Genomic DNA, 6,210 nt, shown 5'->3' with positions numbered 1-6,210 from the left:
ACTTGGTTCCATTGACTTACATTAAAAGTTTTTTTCCTTCTCCTGTAAAGGAACCATTTTGGAGATGCAAGGTTTTTCTCCGACAACAGCCACATGAGAAGTCCTAATTTATCATCTATCTTTAATGGAAACCTACTAATACTTATTTTGTTTGTATGTAAAGATGATGATGATACACCTACATAATCTCATCAGCCGTCATGACAAATTTATGTAGGTGTCATGAAGCCTTAGGAACAGCACCCTACAGTAGTGTTGATCAATTTAAAATCATGAAAATGATGAAGGCTAATTCCAGAAAAGCTAACGTGACCCTCAATCAGTTCCTTTTAAGATGACTGAAAGGCTTGTTTGTTTGCTGACTTGAAATAATGGAGACCCTCATGTCTGAAGATTTGTCGTCGCTTGCTATCTGCGGCAGTTCAGTCGAGAATAGCAATTTAGCAAGACGATCATATAATTAGCTGGTAGCGCAAGACCTTCTAGTCACATGTCACCATGTTGCGTATTGAATCTTTAACCTGACGAAGGCCAGATGGGTCACAAAAGCTAAAGATGGACCCTGTTTAGTGTTTTCCTAGCCATCATTCACGTTCACCCAGATGCCGTATTAGCGCGCTGTGGTCATTCGGGATCCTGTAAAGGACTCTTCATGATCTGATTATTCTTATTACCCGTGTCTTGTTTTTGCCTTGAGAAAGACTCGCCTTGCATTTTTTAGTATCTCTTCTGTTATCCAGTGTTGTGTACTCGAATAATCCGAAGGCCGAATTGAACACCGTCAGTTTACATTGCGTTAATATAGTCGGGAAGTCAAAAAAAAATTATACACACTCAAATGTGTGTTGCCAGTATATTACAGTTGTTTTGTAAACTCATATGATGGATGATGTACAGCACTGCAGTACAGATTAACAACCCTGCGTAAATGTTTATACATGCTCTTTCCTATCGGCGTTATTCGCTATAAAGGTTACGTTTACAAATTTTGGTCATAGTTAGCTAAAGTTAGTCTTTATGACACATGAATACTGGAATAAGCATTTTTAAACGTTCATGTAGGGTTATGTGAGCCGTCATGATGAGATTAGGGAGATGTCATGAAGCATTAGGAGCAGCACCCTAGTGTTTATCTGTCTGTCTGTCTGTCTGTCTGTCTGTCTGTCTGTCTGTCTGTCTGTCTGTCTATCTATCTATCTATCTATCTATCTATCTATCTATCTATCTATCTATCTATCTATCTATCTATCTATCTATCTATCTATCTATCTATCTATCTATCTATCTATCTATCTATCTATCTATCTAATATAATCATATACAGGCAACTGGTGTGCTGGTTAAATTACATTCTCTCTTGACACATCCTCTAATTTATTTACTTTAAATTGGTATAAGTATATCACTGCTGTTGGAAGACAACCTCGTTTTTCAGATTTTGAGATTATTTGAAAATAGCTGTTGGCCTTTACATTACATTTCATGAAGAATGGACTGAAAGAACTGGTCCACAATTACTTGGAAAAAATTCTGGTTCCATTGACTTACATTAAAAGCAAAGTAGTTTTTTTTCTTCTCCTGTAAAGTTAGCATTTTGGAGACCTGATATGTAGACATTTCCTTGTAGAGGATGTTTAACTTATTTTAATATAGGAAATTAACTTGTACATCTGAATGAAGGAAAAATCCAATTTGTTTTGCATCGTACTGTCATTTTGCAAATATAATCAGGACTGGCATTACTGTGATAAATGAATGTATTCTAAATGAATGTGAAATGGCAGGGTTACAGAGATATGGGCTTACTTTGGGCATTCTTCACAGCTAAACTCTCAGATCTCGTGCTGTACAGGACAACCTTACTCGTTTTATGAATTGAAATTACTGACGAAACTCAAAACTGCCTCTGTTATTATAATTCAGCTTCACTCTTTACTTTTTTGTTTTTGTTTACGTCTGTTTCCTGTCTCTGACATTGTGGGTTATGTTGGTTGGTGTTTCGTTGGTAAGAGCTTGAATTGACTGTGACTTACCTTCACCTGTTTTACTGTGTTTTATATTCTATTAAGGCTGCACTGAATACAAATCTGTTCATTAAATCTAATTTATATGAAATATAAATGTCTTCATTAAAAGAAGTAATTAATTCCTTTGCAGTCTGTGTTCAGTTTTAAGATTGTATGAGTTTTAACACTGTGAAGAACTATTAAAATCACTATAAGAATGTTTTTAGATGTGGAACATTCTACTGAACCTGGACTTTTAACTGACTCGGACTAAAGTTGAGACTCAAATCCTGCGTGGAGTGACGCTGTACCTTAATTTTGTTTTATTGAAGCAAATGATTAAACATTCCATTTTGTCACTAGCGAAACAGTCGTAACACTGCTGTAAATTTACCAAATGTTTCAGTGGTGGCAAACTCAGAAAGCTTTGAACAGTCGTACACAATCGTATTTTCATTAAAACACCAAGAACTTTACTTAATTGCAGAAATTGTGTATCAGTAATGACAAATCTTAATGTCCACACTGATTTTCAGACTCTGGGACACATTTACTTCAAAACAATCTAACTGCTCACCCTGTGGCCATGGACAAGGATGCAGTCTCACTTCCTTTGGTAGTGACATGAAAACGTGGGACAATTTTTTACAAAGTTTGGATAAATCAAAATTTTTCAGATTTAAAAGAATTCAAAGAAGATCTAGTCTACATTGAGCTTATTACTGTCTCTATTAGTGCGTTGGGTTTACATCCTGAAATATCTTAAGGTTTCACATATAAAATATATATATACACCCTGCACAGGTCGCCAGTCCATCGCAGGGCAGACAGTCATTCACACCTAGGGGCAATTTAGCACGTCCAGTTGACCTGACTGCATGTCTTTGGACTGTGGGAGGAAACCGGAGAACCCGGAGGAAACCCACGCAGACACCGGGAGAACATGCAAACTCCACACAGAGAGGACCCCGGTCACCCGGCCGGGGAATCGAACCCAGGCCCTCCTTGCTGTGAAGCGACAGCGCTACCCACCACGCCACCATGCCGCCCCTGATATGTACTTGTTTATTATTATTACTTTTGTTATTGCTCTTATTATTGCCACAATAATAACTTAAATAAAGCAATAGCATTCTAACGAAATGTTTAATGCTATTTCCTAAGTTACCCCACCAATTCTTTACTTTCAAAAAAAGATTACAGTAGTGTTTGCCTTAATCAATCATACAGACTCAGCTGGCTAATTCCCTGACTGTAAGTTGCACTGTTTTAATACAGTGTTATTGATGGGACACATGATAAAGTAGTGCAGTATCAGCAGCGCCCTCTTGTGGAGAATCTTCAGCCTGCTAAATGTGAGTGAATGAGTGAGTCAAGTCTATGAGGTGCTTCACCTCTACAAAGTTAAATACATAATGGATGTGCAAGTTATAACTCATTACTAGTGTTAGCTGGCTAGCTTGTTGCTAACAATCTGCGTTTTCATGATGCCCTTCATTTTTCACATTTTGTAGCTGCCTGGAGGTTGGAAATAGCGTAAATCTGAGCATTTACGAATGTAGAATCTTCCACTTTATAATAACAACGCTTACAGTTTTCTAGGGCAGACTTAGCATGGTAGAAATCTCACAAACTGACTTATGACAGTGCCATGTTTAAAGTCACCAAGTTCTTCAGTCTGCCATTCTACTACCGGCATTTGTCTATGAACACTGCTATATGCTTGATTTTGCGCACCTGTTAGCACTGGGTGTGGCTGACATACTTGAACTGTAATTGGTAGGGGTGTCCACATACTTTTGGCCATATAGTGTGTATCTATGTCTCTTTTATCAGTTTTGTTGATGTCTGCCTCCTCAATCTGGATGCCCCAGTGAAATGAGTGTACTGTGAAAATAAAACTACCTACCGCTTGAACGAAATGGCTCTAGTGTTGCGTCCACTGCTGGTTCACAATGAGAAGCAACTTCAAAAAGGCCGAAAAAATTCATTCTGGCTGGAGTTTTAAATAAATAATCATTAATGATTTTGGGCCACTTTTTCAGACACAGATCAAACCTCATCACAGGCTAAATGACTCTAATAGGAAATGCTGTCATTTAAATCGACGGCCTAATTTAGTCCAGGAGAATTTCTCTAATTTAAACCGACAATCCAATTTAGTCTGAGACTAGGGGTGTTTAATTTGCCCCTTTAATGCTGAGGTTATGAAGGGTCTGATAATTACCTGACGAGCTCTGCTTCAGTGCTGCTGGACTGTCCGTTCCTGAGTTTGACGAAGATTCAGCTACGCTGCCTCTCGCTGAACGTTTTCACAAAAATCTTTGCAATATGTTTAAAGTGAGCATGTTTTCATAAAAAGTTCATATATATATGTAACATATGAAATAGGAAGATGTCTTAAAGGTCACTCAGAAAAGTCCTGAGTTTAAAAGAAAACAAATTAGACTTTGTCCTAGTCTACAGACAGACATGTGCAAAAGTCTAAGATGGCATTTTGTTGAAAATGTTAATCATGTATTGGCCATCAAGTGTATTTGTTATATAGCTTAAACAAAATTAGCTTCTTTTCTCTTATTGAATGAATCGATCTCCACACATTTACTGACTAAGGTCTAATTAATTCAGAGATTTCTTCTTGATTAACGCATTAATGGTTTGTGTGTGTTCTGTGTGTATATGTGTGTATTGTATTCCTTGTGTGTGTATTTGGTAGGTGTGCCTGTCTATGTATGCATGTGTGTGTATGTTTTGTGAGTGTGTGTATACACACACTGACACACAGTGAATATATATATATATATATACAGGGTTCCCATAGGGTTTAATATGATGTATGATGTCGGCTCACCCTTTACAGCTATAACAGCTTCAGCTCTTCTGGGAAGGCTTTCCACAAGGTTTAGGAGTGCGTTCTTCCAGATGCACATTTATGAGGTCAGACACTGATGTTGGACGAGAAGGCCTGGCTCACAGTCTCCACTCTAATTCATCCCAAAGGTGTTCTACCAGGTTGAGGTCAGGACTCTGTGCAGGCCAGTCAAGTTCTTCCACAACAAACTCACTCATCCGTGTCTTTATGGACCTGCTTTCTGCACTGGTACGCAGTCATGTTGGAACAGGAAGGGGCCGTCTCCAAACTGTTCCCACAAAGTTGGGAGCATGAAACTGTCCAAAATCTCTTGGTGCTGAAGCATTAAGAGTTCTTTTCACTGAAACTAAGGGGCCGAGCCCAACTCCTGAAAAACAACCCCACACCATGATCCCCCCTCCACCAAACTTTACACTTGGCACAATGCAGTCGGGCAAGTACTGTCTCCTAGCAACTGCCAAACCCAGACTCCTGTCTGCACTGCTATACAAGCTGTACACTGACTACTTATGTTATATCCAAGTTTCATCTCTATAGTGTTGTCCCATGAAAAGATATAATATTTGCAGAAATGTGAGGGGTGTACTCACTTTTGTGAGATACTGTGTGTGTGTGTATGCGTGTATGTATGGATATGTGTGGGCCTGTCTGTATGTTGGTGGGTGTGTGTATGGGTGTGTGGGTGTGTGTGTTGTATATTATGTGTGAATGTGTGTGTGTGTGTGTGGGCCTGTCTGTATGTGGGCATGCATGTGTGGGTGGGTGTGTGTGTGTTGTGTATTCTGTGTAAATGTGTGTGTGTGTGAAGCGGGGGGGGGTATATGGGTATGTGTGTGTCTGTATATTTGTGTGTGTGTGTTGTGTATTCTGTATGTGTGTGTGTGTGTGTGTGTGTGTGTATTGGTATGTGTGGGCCTGTATATTTGTGTGTGTCTGGGTGTGTTGTGTTTTATATATATGTGTGTGTGTGTGTTGTGTATTCTGTATGAGTGTGTGTGTGTGGGTATGTGTGTGTCTATACATTTGTGTGTGTATGTATTCTGTGTGAATGTGTGTGTGTGTGTATGGGTATATGTGGATCTGTCTGTATGTGGTTGTGTGTGTGTGTGTGTGTGTGTGTGCTGTGGTGGAGAGTGTCAGTGTTATTATCAGGTAAAGTTGCACTTGTCCAGGTGTGATGGTGGAGCTCAGGTGGAGCGAAGCTTCCTGCCAGCCAGCAGCTTAATAATTTACCAGCTGAAGGTGTATCAAATACACTCTCTCTCTCTCTCTATCTCTATCTCTCTCTCTCTGTCTCTCTCTCCCTCTGTCTATCTATCTGTCTGTCTCTTT

This window comes from Pygocentrus nattereri, chromosome 25 (assembly GCF_015220715.1).
Source record: "Pygocentrus nattereri isolate fPygNat1 chromosome 25, fPygNat1.pri, whole genome shotgun sequence".
NCBI classification, from domain to species: domain Eukaryota; kingdom Metazoa; phylum Chordata; class Actinopteri; order Characiformes; family Serrasalmidae; genus Pygocentrus; species Pygocentrus nattereri.
Note: the sequence above shows the minus strand (reverse complement) of the source record.